The sequence below is a fragment of the Chinchilla lanigera genome, unplaced genomic scaffold, assembly GCF_000276665.1.
Source record: "Chinchilla lanigera isolate Chin_1 unplaced genomic scaffold, ChiLan1.0 scaffold00005, whole genome shotgun sequence".
NCBI lineage: Eukaryota > Metazoa > Chordata > Mammalia > Rodentia > Chinchillidae > Chinchilla > Chinchilla lanigera.
This window is the reverse complement of record NW_004955406.1, coordinates 40118732-40133277: the sequence shown is the minus strand read 5'-3', so window position 1 is coordinate 40133277 and position 14546 is coordinate 40118732. Positions and strand designations below refer to the sequence as shown.

The following is a 14546-nucleotide window of genomic DNA, read 5'->3' as shown; positions in this document are numbered from 1 at the left end:
CTCAATCTGCTGAAGATGCACTGCTTTTAACACTTCATTGGAAAGGTGGACGTTGGTCTGTTGTCTGGGCAATGGCGTAGATAACCTCCCTCTCCTGCCTGCTAAATGCTGTCAGGTGGTGACTGCCATCCTGGGATCATCTCAGCTCAGGAAAAATTTGGACTCTGAATATGTGGGTGCTTGTGTTCCTGGTGCTTCCTGGTGATGAGGGGCCTGCGGTTATGGAACCCAGAGTAATGTAAGGGTTGCTGATTTGCAGGGGGAGTGTCCTGCTCTAGGAAGATACCCGTTAGGAAGGATGGTAGGTTAGTTGCCATAGAAACAAGGAACATCTGCTCCAGCCAACTAGAGAACAGATGGGGGAAAATATCTTCTTAAAGGGACCGACAGCTCATGGAATTGGTGCCGGAGATGTATACTTTCCTAAAGAAGACTTGAGAAGCCGGGAGTGGTATTGCACGCCTGTAATCCCAGCACTTGGGAGGCTGAGGCAGGAGGATCGTTGTGAGTTTGAGATCAACCTGGGCTACACAAAGACAACAACAAAAAAAAAAAAAAAAGAAGAAGAAGAAGAAAAAGAAGACTTGAGGGGCACATTGGACCAGTTGATCTGAGAGAATTGTCAGACTACAAGATGGCAGAGGATGTACATGCTGAGGAAAGTACAGGAGAAAGAATGCAAGACATTTTTCCTTCTCAGTGGTGGCTGTCCTCCAGCACTGTCTCAAAGCTGTGCCTGCTTACTAACCATCAACTCACAGCTCCTGAGTTCTTGGGTCAGCGGTACCCACCTGCCAACCTCCTTGGGGCTCTTAGTTTACTGTTACGGTCACACGTTCTTCTCTTGCCAGTTTCTTCTTAAGTCTCCCAGGAACCTTTCTATGCTGTTGTAGTAAACTTACCTGTTTTCTCCAGCCCTTGCCTTCCTCCCTGGTCTCCTAGCACTCCTACTCCTTGCCCTTCTTCTTTTGCCTTCTACATCTTCTGCAAGGTGATTAAGTATTCCCTGTCTACATGAGATGCTGGGTTCTCCAGAAGTCACCTGGCCCCTCCCCTGTATTAGTTGGGACTTCTGGGAACAAGTTACTGAAACTGCTCAAAACAGCCTAAATCCCCAAGGAGATTTAATTATAAGGTACTGAAATATTTCTCAGAGCTTGTCTTGGTCACTTGTCTCTGGGACAAAATACCTGACATGTGCAACTTAAAGGAGGACAGAAAGGATTATTTTGGCTAGCAGGTTGTACAAGTTCCGGTCCTTGCCTGGTCAGCTGGCTCCGAGACAAGACAGACAGCGTGGCAGGGGGCACGGTAGGGAAGAGCTACATATGGCAGGGTGGTTGGGAAGCAGATAGCAAAGGGAGGAGCCAGGAAAGGAGATAAACCCTTACAGGCCTCGCCCCCAGTGATCTGTCTTTTCTGAACCACGCCCCACTTCCTAACAGCAAGTCAGCAACAAGCCCGTAACCCATTCACCTTCCCCAAGCTCCGTGCATAAGTACATGAGGCCCTAGGGGGACATCCAGATGTAAACTATAACAGAGCTCAAAGGCCTTTGCTCCTTCTGCTGTGCTGGCGCTCTCCTATACTGCAGAGAGCCTCGCAGCTTTCTGGGCAGCCCACAAAGTAGAGAAGACAGAAGAGCATCTCTCTTGTGTCCGTATTAGAAGGCCTGGTCTTTCTTCTCCCTCAGTCCCGGTTCTCATCCTGAGGAGGGATTTTTGGCAGAACTGAGATTGGATAGCATCCCAGGTAGCCAAGACATGCGCATCAGGTTTTAGGAATGTGGCTGTTACTATGGTAACTATGGATGTTGGGCGGAGGACACCAAGCCTGAAGGAGTTTGGGTTGGAGAGTTTAAACACCCTAATCTCTCTTGCTTACCTCTTTTTCTGCCTGACCACAAAGGCATGGCCATGTCACTGCCATTCCCTGTGGGTGGAAAAGCTGTGAAACCTGGACCTTGAAGGCCTATCCATTGATAAGACTGTATCCTTTCAGTAAAGTCCTTCATAACAGACTACTGTTCCATCAGACGTCAGGGAGGCAACATCTAACAGCCTCATAGTTGGAAAGCTCATCGCTGTTTCTAAATTTGGCCTTTCATAATGTAATTGAATCCAGCCATTGTCCCTCATTCCATCTTGGGCTTGTGAGAAGGACAGAGGCCCCCCCATCTTGTTTAGGTTAGGATCAAATCAGTGGATATGGAATTATTTCTGCATGAGGAGACAGGGGTTGGGGCCAGGGCACATGGAAGTTGGAACAATTTCTGGCTGGTTGCTGTCCTTCATGCAAACAATCCTCAGAGAAGAGAAGAGATAAGCTTTCTACTACAGGCAGAAATAGCGGAGAGCACTCTTCTAGGTTCCTCTTTCCCAAATACAAGCTTCATCAGACCAGAGCCAACTTTGGACCATGAGAAAGACATGAAGGTTCAGGCAAGTCAGCTGGGAGTAGTGGGGTGGGCGTTATGTGGTCCAGGAGGCCAGCCAGGGGGTCCAGACCAAGATGCCATCTCTTCTTTCTGACCTATATTGGTGGACCTTGGGGAGGCTGCATAACCCAAACCTGCAAAGAAGTGTAAGTCTTTTGTGATAAGAACTTGATGATAATTGTGATGATAAAAACCTCACAATTGGCAATGTAGAGGGTGTTGAACACCAGTTCTTGTTTCTGGTGGTCCCACAGTCTGGGAGGCTGAGGTGATGATGACTGTTAGCTATGTGACAAGCATTACATGAAGCATTTTATGTGTATTTAGCCAGTAAATCCTTACAACAAATCCTATAAGGTAGAAATTATTATTACGCTCATGGTACAGATGAAGAAACTGAAGCATAGACTGAATAACGTGTCCAGAGTCCCACTGGTAGTAAGGAGCAGGACAGAAAGCATCTTGAAGTGATCTGGCTCTCCCACTGTCCTGCCACCCAGGCTCTTGCCCATGTCTGATGAGGGAACCCGGCAGTTCTCTCCTAGGTCAGTTGGGAGAAAGGCCCACCTCCTCTAGGCAGGGACTTGGTCCTCCTTGGCTACATGCTCAGCTTAGACCTTAGCCACAATAGAAGTTCTTACTGGAAAGAGGAAAATTAAAGGGAGAAAAGGATTGGTCTTTGTTCTGAGGTTTTCCAGTGAGAGAAAAACAATGGATATTTAGACTAACCTGCATCTTCCTCCCAGAAGGCCATGCACAAGAGTTAAATGGCACATGACGAAGCTTGTTAGAACCAGGAGACTTTTTTAGGAAGAAGGGTGTGTGAGTCAGTCAGTGACCTTCTCCCTCTGCTTCTGCCTTTATCTCTACCGTCTCTACATTCCTTTCCTTTCTTTCTGATGGAGCTGGTGGAACAAGTCTGGAGCATGACTGAGGGTGGTATAGCCATGGCCTGACTACACCCCACTTTGCTGGGATCACACTGCAGCAGCTTCCGCGGTGCTGGGCTGTTTGCTTGCTCCTTCTTGCCTTCCTCCCTGAGCCTCTTCCCTGTGTCCCAAGTGTGTGTGGGGGAGGCACAGAAGTCCTGAGCCACAGGGAGCAGGCCGAGCCCTGCTCTGTGAGGGTGTGTAGGAGGGCGATGCAGTCCAGAGCTCTGCCTCCCACCTTGCCTGACTCCCCTGGAGCGAGGAGGTGGGCTGTGTCTTGAGTGGAGCAGTAGGAGGGCCTGGAGGGGCCCAGGAGCTGTGCTATTTCTGTAACACAGAACACATCTGCAGCCAGCCACAGAGAAGGTCAAACTCTGGGCAAAGGGCTGGAATGCAAGGGGCCAGGCCATGGGGGAGCTGTGGTTTCACCCTTGCTGGCAGCGTGGAGGGTGCTGAGATGGCCTTTAAGGGAGGTGGGGCTCCTGGAAGCCAAGTGTGTGGTATGGGGAGGGACTCCGCCCTGGTGGCCATGGGGCCATGGGGCTGTGCATGGGAGGAGAGGGGAGGGGAGGGCACATGGGCCAAATGCCCATTGTGCCAAGGTGGAGAGGAATTCTAATTCGTGCTCTTTGCCATCAACAAATTAAAAAACGATGTCAGGCAAAGCACTATGTGAGAGGAAAGAGAGAGAGTGCTGCAGGGAGATGAAGAGGGTTGCTGAAACACAAGTGTGTGAGTGTGTGCCATTGTCCAGAAATGTTCGTGGAGGGGCGAGTCCACCATGAGCAACGGGGCTCAGCCCCTGGGTCCCTCATAGACACCAGCCTTTCCAAGGTCCTGTGTAACACATAGCTTTGTATTTGAGGTCTTTTTGATGAGGGCTCCATATTGTATAAGCCTCAGACTCCAGGGAACCTGGACCCCCTCCCATCATGGCCTCCCACACGCCCACCCCATTTCCCATCCCTCGCAGGGCCCTCGCTCTCCTCACGCTCACCCAGCAGTGTCCGCATGCAATGCCTCCTCCCACATGTGCGCCCGTGTTCTGGGCTTCTTGAGTAGCTGTTTATGGTTGGAGAATGGCCCTGCTCCACTCTGCCTCTGTCACAGGACCATGGTGGCTAAATCTGACTGCTGCTCGACCTCTGACCTCCCTGCTCGTAGTGCCCCTTTTTTAGACCTTGAGACACATGACCTAGGGGTTCATTTTTCTTCTTGGGCTGTAAGCTTCCCCAGCTGAATCTCTAAGATGCAGAGAGGGTTTCAAGTGAGAACTTAGCCTTGGAGAGAGACTTTCCTCAAAGAACCCGGAACACTCTGACCCAGTGGCCTCTTTTGTCCCCTGATTCACTCTAGGAGCAATGCAAAGCCCTCGGTTATGTTCAAGGGACCTCATGGGAACAAGAACCAGAAGGTTAGGGTACAGCTGGATAGGGCAGTGTCGCACCACGAATCAGGATTCACAGTCAGCTCTTTCTGCCCTGTGATCTTGCTCGTAGAATTGACTTTGTTTTTCAATTTCCAAGAAAGACACCATATAGTTTTAAGAAAAAATAAAAGAGGGAGTCCATCTTCCAGTTCAGAGCATACTAGAGGCAGACTTTTTCTCATTAGGTATTCTCAGATGTTGATTGTGATTCTAGCACCAGTCAGGAGGGGTCTGTCTCAGATGATCACTACTCTGAGGTGGGAGGTGATTATATATTTTCATTTTTGAGGTTTTTGTTGTTGTTGTTGGTTTGGTTTTGGTTTTTTTGAGACAAGATCTTATTATGTAATAGTTCAGGTTGGATTTCAGCTCAGGATGCTCTTCCTATCCCAGCTTCCTGAGTGCTGGGATTACAGGCATGTACCATCTTCTCTAGTGTAGTAATTTTAAAAGCATTACACACTGGAGCTAGGAATCCCTGGGCACCATCTTGATGGATGGCTTCTTTAGGAGCAATTACTAAGCATCCATCTTTATGTGACAAAGTGCTGAAGGGTTTTATCATCTGAGGGCTTTTATAGTCAAAATTTGGCCATTGTCTTCTGGGTGAATAGTTCAAGGCAGATGCAAGCAGATACTAATGATGACTGGCTTTATTGAGCATTTACTAAGTGCAAGCAACTCTCTTACACTTTCATTGGTAAGGGCCAGGGATATAGCTCAGTGGCATAAGTGCCTGCCTGGCCAGCACAAGGTCCTGGGTTCAATTCCTGGTACCAAAAAAAAAATTAAAAAAAAAAACAACACTTCCACTGGTAAAGTCACATTTAATCCTGTGACAAACCCATGAGGTAGGTCTTTGTAGTGCCCCCTTTTTACAGCTGGGGAACAAAAGCACAGAGAGGCTGAGCTACTCACTCAGAGTCCCTTAGGTAAGGGACTGGCGGAGCCAGGATAGGAACTGGGACAGTCTGACTCTCGAGCCAAAAATCTCAAGACTCATGCAGATTGAACTTGGTGAAAATAAACTGAAAGATTACTGGCAGGATGATGCATGAGAAGGGAATTTCGAGTTGCACAACTAACATCCAGGGGAAAGAGAGCCTGGGCTGGAATCCTGATCCTCTGGCTTTCTAACTGTAGCCCAGGGCTGGTTATCTGACCTCCTCAGCTCCTCCTTCAGGAGAGCAGGACATGGTCCTGTCTCTAGGGGAGTCATCAGAGAATCTGCTTGCATCATGCTGGAAGAAGTGTCAATTCCTTCTTCCTTCCTGTGCCAGCTGTCAGCTTCACCTGGGGACACTGAGGAGTGATTTGGAAATTTAAGGTTAATTCTTGTTTCTGGAGGAAAACGTCCAACAGGCCCTCCAATGCCCTGTCTTCTGGACACTACTTCCTGCCTTCATCATTTCCTACTGTTCCCTCTTGGGGTGGCCGGAAACGGAGGAAGGTCGGGCTGCAGAGGGAGGAGTGTTTGGTTAGTAGCAGCTGTGAGGCAGCTGTCACCGTCTCGTCCTTCTTCATCATTTTTTTTTTTTTCATTTAAATGCAAGGACATTGAGCCAGGCATGGTGGTGCACACCTGTAATCCCAGCACTTGGCAGGCTGAAGCAGGAGGATCATTGTGAGTTCAAGGCAAGCCTGGGCTACAAAGTGAGCTCAAAACTAGCCAGAACTGCATAGTGAGACCGTCTCAAAAAGACAAAAAAAAAACAACAAAAAAACCCCAAGGACAGTCTCTTGCATAACCAGAGTATGATTTAGCAAATTCTGGAAACTTAACATTGATAGAATTCTATTATCTAATATATAATCCACATTTAAATTTCCTTGCTTTCCTAATAATTTGATTAAAATCCTATCCAGGATCGTGTCTCCGCTCTCCTTAATTTGGAAGCACCACTCAGCTTCTCTTTGTTGTTCATGTACTAATTTTTCTTTGAAAGCAGGACCCTCTCTGGGTCTGTCTCATCTTATGCAATATCTCTGCCTCCCTCCCATTCCCCAGCTTTACCTCTGAGCAGGGCTGACTCACAAAATGTGAGGGAGGTATTGCCAAAAACCTCGGTAATCAAGATAGGTAATATTTTAATGTGACACTTTAAAAATAGAAATAATGCAAGCATTTCATGAAGAACACAATGTCATTATTTTAGAATAAAGTTCGGCTCAGTGGCAGTGCTGCTGTAAGCCACTGGGGCCTGAGGCAAAAGGGAAATCCATACTTAGCCTTTATGTTAAAAAATTTTTGTTGTTGTTTCATGACATATATTTTCCTAACATGAACAAAGGTCCATGTAGCTTCAGCCTCTGGGTATTTTGAATGTTGATATTTCATTCATCATGGGGTTTTTTTTCTTTTGTCTATTTTTTGAGACAGGGTGTCATATGTATGTAGCCCAGGCTGGCCTTGAACTCATAATTCCTGGGATTATATGTGGTGCCACCATGCCAGGTATCATTTTTTTGTTTTTCACATTAACTTTTATTTAAGAATAATACTATATTAGGGCCCGGGCATGGCTTTGTGTAGATACAGCGCTTGCCAACCATGCACAAGGCCCTAGATTCGAGCCTTAGCACTGAAACCTAAGCAGCGTATGGAGGGGGTGTCCCCGCCAACTGCTGTGCTTGGGCCTGGCCAGAGGGAGGGAGAGAGAAGGTGGGGACAGAGAAGAGGGGAGGAAGGGTACAGAGGCCTCTGGCTGGGAGCTTGCTAACAGCTTCCAGCTGCATCCACACCCACCGGACTTCCCCGAGAGAGCACAGTTTGGTTGGATTTTTCTCCTCTTTGCATCCAACATGTGATCTAATTATATCCTTGGATTGCTTCATCTCGGTGGGTCCTCTGTCTGGATGCAGCAGCGTTCCCCTAGCTGATCCTGCTCCCACCGTAGGTCTGTGCTGTTGCCATCCATCCCGGGGCTGCTGTCCCCTCTGTGTCCCTTGACCATGAGCCCATAGCTGGGCAGTCGCCTCCAGGCTGGTCTCTGCTCCCCAAGGCTCTGGGAAATGAGTTAGGGCTGAGGGTCACAGCTGACCTTAACGTTATCTCAGTCATGTGCCTTAACCTCTTGCAGTTTAGGATTTGTTTTGTTTTGCCAGATGAAAGTGGTAATGCTTTTTGCCTGCCTCATAAGACCATAAAAGAATCAAATGAGGTAATGGTGACAGTGTTTTGCGGACTGGAAAGGGTTTTACTGGGTATTGCCCTCCTATCATAAACAAATAATCCTTTATTTCCATCAAGGCCATTTTCAGATCTGCCATAGGTCCAAACCCACAAGAAGGGCCCCCTGCACATCTGTGTTGTCTCTGCCTGCCCGGGTCCCCCCATGTTCCCTCCACACTCCCTAGCAGTTTTGTGTTGTTATTGTTGTTGTTAATGTCTCATCTTAAACCTTTTCTTTTTTGTAGCTTTGCTGACCTATGATTAATACATGATAGATGGATGTATTTGAAGGGTTTAACTTGATGTATTTGGTGGAACTATAACCACCATTAAGATAATGAATATACATTCATGGTCTCTCAAATTTTCTTCCTGCCTCTTTGTAATCCCTCCCTCCAGCCTGTCCCCAGGCAACTACTGATCTGCTTTCTGTCACACTAGATTAGTTTGCATTTTTAGGGAAGATAGAATCACACAGTACCTACTCTTGGGGGGGGGGTCTTTTTTTTTCACTCAGCATAATTCTTTTGAGGTTCTGCTGGTGGTGGTGTATATATCGATAATTTATTTATTTTCTTGCTGAATAGCATTGTGTTGTGTGCGTGTACAACATGCATTTTATTTATGGAGCATTTTACTCAGGAGCATTTAGGTTGTTTGCAGTTTGGGGCTATTACAAATAAAGCTACTGTGGACATTGCTGTAGCAGTCTTTGTTATTATATGGGCTAGCACTGATTTTTCTGTGTGGGCTTTGAACCCTGAGCCCCCTTTTTCCCTACTGCAAAACTCATTTTGCCTGAGCAGGAACCTGGAAACACAGAGGGTGTTTGCATGACACAATGAGCACTGAAGATGTGAAGACATCAGCGTCTCTCACTGGTTAAATCAGCAAGTCACTTCAGTAGCAGCCTTGCAGCCCCAGGGGCAGTAAAGGGTGGAGAGGAGCACAAACGCTGTGTAGGGTGAGGGGACAAGGGACTCAAAATGAATGAGGGACTGGGGAGAACAGAAACACACACAGTGTGGTGTGGTGAACTCTGACTCTGCACAGATAGAACGAACCCCCACCTTGCTGGGCTATTCTTGAAGGCTGATAGGACTGGTAGAAATGCAGTGCAGCCCCTTTAAGACATGAGGAGGGGCAGCCAGTCACCAGCCCACTGGGAAGAGAGCCCAGGAGATAAGATAAGCCAGGGTCTTGAGCCACAGTGGCTGGGCTACTGATAGGCAAACAGGAACCAGTGATGATAAGGAAAAGGTGCCAGCTACTGAGGCCAGGCTGGCAAATCATGCATGTGGGGGCTGTGAGGAGAAGCGGGTGTATGCAGAGCGCACATGTAGTCTTCTTTGCATTTCAATCATACTTATGATTATGGTTAAAAACCTCAAGCTGGCTGAACTTAATTAAAGGCACTCCACTTTGTATGTAGTAAGTGTGCAACAAATACATGCTGGGTGAATTCCTTATGTCTGGTGAGATGCTCTGATACAGGCTTAGAGACTACTGATTTCCTCCTCAAGTAGGAAGATCCTGGGAAGGACTTACGGTGACAAGCCCAGAGCTGCTCATTTGCACATATCTGCATAGATTTGCATTTGTCCTACATGTAGACACTTTTATGCTGGATTTAGATTTCCCAAAATCAGTTCCCTGTTTTTAAAGGGATAAAGAGGAGATTTGTCTCTACTCATCCCTGGCCACCTTCCCATCTACACCCTTCAAAGAGGCAGAAGTGGTTTCTGTGACTTAAAAAGGTGAGGAATACCTGTGGTCGCCCATTCACGCAAATGCCAGCGATTTCTTGCCAGTCTGTGTTTCCCTCTTACCTTCTATTACAGTTCACAGCTCCTCTCCCCAAACTCCTGAACTGGGCAAGGGGGATATTAAGGCAACGAAATCCTCTAGCTAAACAGCCAGGAGCTCAAATTGCTTAGGAACCTCCTAGGATTCTGTCCCTAGACAGAGAAGCTCCGTGGATGTGAAGGTGGCCTTCCTATTGCTTTTCATCCCAGGGATGGGGAAAGCTATGACTACCTTTGTCTGCTCACCCTCCTCCAGGAATAAATAAAAATACCATCCCTCCCCCAGATCCTAGCCTCTCGATTGGCCTGCCAGGCAAATATTTCATAATGTGGGCTCATCTAGTTGGGCATCGTGCCAGAGCCAAGCACCTCAGGTTGTGAGTGTGCTCCAATCAGGCAGGGCAACCTGGGTGGGACTAAAGCGTTCTCCCTCTCCACATGGGAGACGGAGGCATTGCCAAGGTGGGAGCTGCCACTTTCTTGGGGCTGGGCAAAGGGGACGCAGTGGTTCAGCAGCCAGCTTGAGGCACCCCAGCATGGAAGGGGTTAAGGCCAGTGAGCGTGTGTGGCTGTTAATGATTGCTCCCCACCAGGGACCTGGTGAGTATTAAAGGGAACCTGTCCCCTGTTCCTGAGTGTGAAAGGAGGCAGGGCTAGCGGCAGCACAGGGGCCACCAGAAGCCGGTGAGTAAGTGGCTCTGTGTGTGTGTTGGGGGTGGCTTGGGAGCAGGTGACGAAGTACTAGTACGCAAGTACTAGATACGCCAGTTCCATCAGCTGCACTGGGCTTTTGTCACAACTAGATGCAAATTCTCAGTAGGGGCCAGATTTCAGGACCATTCCTATCTATTAAAAGCAAGTCTTCAGATTTAGTCCAAGAGGGCAAACTCTGTAGCCCTGAAGCCATAGATAAGAAACCGGCATTGTCTGTCCTGGGAGGAGGTAGGAGACAATGGTTCGTGTGTCCACGCTGCATACAAAGCTGGAGCCCAGCTCTTCCCTCTCCCTGAGCTATTGTCTCCAGAGAGGCTTGGGAGCTTGGGGCAGCTGCTCCAGCAGACAGGGACAGTGTGTCTTGCAGAGGGACAGGGTGGGACAGACTGGCTGGCTGCAGAGAGTTGGAGGCAAACTCTTTGCTTGTTAAGAAGACAAAGTTGTCATTTGGGAGCAAAACTGAAATCCAAAAGAAAGAGAACCAATCTTCTGTGTACAAGTTTCTGTGCTCCCCAGTTCCTCATTCATTTTGAATCCCTTGTCCCCTCACCCTACACAGCGTTCGTGCTCTTTGACCCAGGCATCTTCTCATGACATGCCAAGGTTGTGCAGGGGGTGTGGGCAGGAGTCCTTGACCGTGTGGGAGGAGGTGGAGGCACTGACTTCTCTCAGCTGATGTCGTGTGCATCCATGTGTATGTGCGCACGCAAGTGCTCACACACATTCATGTGATTTTATTTTTTAAAATATAGCACTGATTGTCACTTAAGGAGAAATGTTGACTTTACCCCCTCCATGGCTGGGAGCCCTTTTGTTCCTCTGCCTCTTGGGAGGAGAAAGACTAGATGACATCATGGTGATGTTAGGCCAGACCTGGGCAAGGACTCTGGCCTGGGAGGGCCTGTTGGGGAGGAACAGGTACTCCCTGTGCCAGTCTTGAAGGAGATTTGCCAAATGGGCAAACTCAGCTCTGGGTGGTTTTTGCTGCAGTACTTCCTAGACTGGGCTATGGATAGGCAAACTGAAACGAGGTACTGTAACGGGGGTCGGGGGGGTGCCAGTCACTAGAGACAGCAGGAAGGAGCCAAAGGAGCCATGTTTCTGGGCATTTGAGGCCAAGGAAGAGGTGAAAGCAGAGCATAGAGAGGAGTGGGCATGCTTCTCCTGTGTGCCTCGTATTGAGTCAGCCACAAGCATGACAGCCACCACATGCCCCCAGAAGCAGTGCAGAATTGCTATCCCAAACAGGCTGGGCTTCATGGGGACGCCACATGCTCAGGAGGGCCCCTCCCTTGGTTTAATGCTCTGCTGTTGCCATTGGGAAGTTCTTAAATTGTAAACTTGAGGAGCCTGAGTCTGAGTTTTTATTTTACACTGCACCCTGCAACTTATGTAGCTGTTCCTAAGCCCAGGCCTAGCCAGAAGTTGCATCAGCAGGATAGTTGCTCCAACAGGTGTAGACACTCTTACCTGTTACTCAGATGTCACTCACCAAGGTTGGCTTCTGTCCTGCTGAGACCAGAACAGCATTCCCTTTCTTTGCTCCGCTCATCTCCCAGGATGTTCTGTCCCTCTTTGTTACTGCCCAGGCTTCTTCCAAGTCTATTGCATGGCAGTGGGGCAGGAGGAGGCCGCAGCATCCCTCATCTTCTGCTCTCCCTCTGTTTCCCTTATCTGGGTGGTAGTCAGTGGGCACTCCAGGTGGGATCTGAGCCTCTTCCACTCTGGAGATCTGCTTCCCCCCTTGTAAACCATGGTTATCCATGGCACCTGTTTCCTGTGCTGTTGGTTTGGGAACAGGTTGTTCTAGGTCTGGGTAGGTGCAGGAATGGGGACATGGAGGCACAGGGAAGCATGCATCCTAAGCCTGCTGCTCGTCCTGGGGGCATCTCTTGTCTGGTCCCCCTCCAAACCGGTTTCTTGCCCACTGGACCTGCAGCACTGCTGGGAGCCTCCCTTTCTTCTTCCTCCCTTCACCATCAGCAAGAGATTGGCCAGTCCTAGAAGAAAAGGGAAGGCAGGAAGAAGGAGCAGGTCCCCATGTTTCTAGACTGCCCCATTCCTTGCTGTCACAGCTCTCCCCATATACAGCCTTTTCCCAGAGGTCTGTGCCCAGTAGGGCTGTGAGTCACAATCCTTTCAAACCCCGGAGAGGAGTCTTAGTGCATGGGAATTAAAAACCAGTGGACTATTCAAATTCATTTTGGTTGGACTTCGGCATGTACCATTTGATTTTTAATTTTTAACTTTTTGTTGTTGGTAGTAGCAAATTTTTTTATTCGTTTTGATATTGCTTAAGACTATAAAAGACTTTGCATTTCCTGAGGACACTGAGCATATATCAGCTGCTGGAAGGATAAACTGGTTTGGCTCATAGAATCTAAAAAGTATTGCAATGGGAATTTGGTTTAGACAGCTCCTAGATCAGCTCTGTCTAGTAGAATATTCCATGATGAGCCCAGTGTGGTGGTGCATGCCTGTAATCCCAGCACTCCGGAGGCTGGGGCAAGAGGATTGGTGCAAGTTCAAGTCCAGCCTGGGCTACATGGTGAGACCTTGTCTCAAAAAAACAAGACAAAATTCCACAATGATGGGATGTTCTATGACAGTTCCATCCAACTTGGTAGCCACTGAGCTTCAGTGAAATGTAGCTGACATGACTGAGGACCAAAAATTTTAAATTTATTTAATTTTAATTAAACCTTGGATGGCCACATGTGACTAATGGCCATTAAATTGGATATTACATATTTGGGGTAGTGGTACTTATTTTATTAATGAGTATAACATCAGCCACTTACTGAGAAATTACTGTGTGCCAAGAATGTTTTAAAACTGTGATCTTAACCTTCCAAGCAATCCTGGTATTACTCCAAAGCCCACAGACATAGGGTGACTCGGTCTTGGTCACTAATGCTCCTTCCTACTGCTGGTCTTGCCCCTTTCTTTAGGGACATTCCCCACGCTGTTGTTTGCCATCGTGTGACAGCTTTCTTCACAAGTTCTCCAGGTCTCTTCCATACCTCACTCTTCCTCTCTGTGATGTCAGGATAGCTCACCGAGGACTGTCTCCCCCATAGAGAGGGAAGATCCTCTGGCTTTCTTGCACAGGGTCATTTCCTGGGTGGTTCCATGGGTAACCTTTGTTCCTCAGCACCCTTTGAAGCCTCCCTATAGCAGACAGTGATCTGGGGAGTTTCCTCTGCCCTCAGAGCCCTTGGCATGCTCTTCACTACATGGGAAGTTCTAGACTCTTTACTCCTGGCAAAAAGAGGTTCAGAGATTCCTGACATCCACCTATGTCCTGACTTGCACCATAACTCCCAGGCTCAAGTGGAAGACCAGCTAAGCCTTCCCAGGCTGAGGCAGACTGGGTCTTCCTGGGCAGATGAGGATCAACACTAAACCTTAGCTTCGCCATCATCCCACCTGCCTTGCCACTCCAGCTCCCCATGCAGCACCCCCGGGTGGGAGCCCCTCTCCTCCAGGAGCAGTTGTCCCACTCCTGCTGGCTGCTCCAGGTGATTTACTGCTTTCCTCTTCCCCAGAAAAAGCCTCTTCTTTGTTAGACTCTCATGAGAGTCTGACTTGCGTGTAGCGGGAGAAAGGAGCGGATAGAAATAGCCCACCATGCCCATCCCTGGTGAGAGGGACTGATGCTGAGCTCTGAGCTCTCCTGCCTCCAGAACAGCCCCCTGGTTCTAGAATGGCTCCATCAAAGAGCAATTCAGTTCTGTGTACAAGGTGAGGATCCAGCACAGCTATAATGAAGGCCCAGGCAGTGGGTGGTATGTAGGGGGCTGCTCTCCCAGACCACCACACCCAGGCACCTATTATTGCACTGTGTTTATGGGGAACCCCCAGCCCACAACACACACAGTGTCCAGACCTAGTCCTTCTCCCCTGTTACTGGGGAGAAGGTTTGATACTTCCATGACCACATGCTTGGAAGGGGCCATTTTCTGCGGAAGCATGAAGCTTCCCCTTTCTTGGAGATGAAGGATTTGGGTCAGGTGAACAGTCAGAACTGGGGAACCCTAAGGAGACAGGAACTTTGCCT

The 14546-nt window shown here is 48.5% G+C and overlaps 1 protein-coding gene across 22 annotated transcripts in view; it reads left to right on the top strand.

The window, feature by feature from the left end:
* The window catches only part of Plekha6 (pleckstrin homology domain containing, family A member 6), a 134370-nt gene that overhangs the window by 67352 nt on the left and 52472 nt on the right, over window positions 1–14546 (top strand). The window contains exon 1 of one of the 22 annotated variants that reach the window (XM_013522731.1): window positions 10406–10456. The exons of the other annotated variants lie outside the window; for them this stretch is intronic. The gene's annotated coding sequence lies outside the window, so the exon portion shown is untranslated. Of the gene's footprint in view, window positions 1–10405; window positions 10457–14546 lie in introns of those variants that run through there. 22 annotated transcript variants of the gene reach the window in all.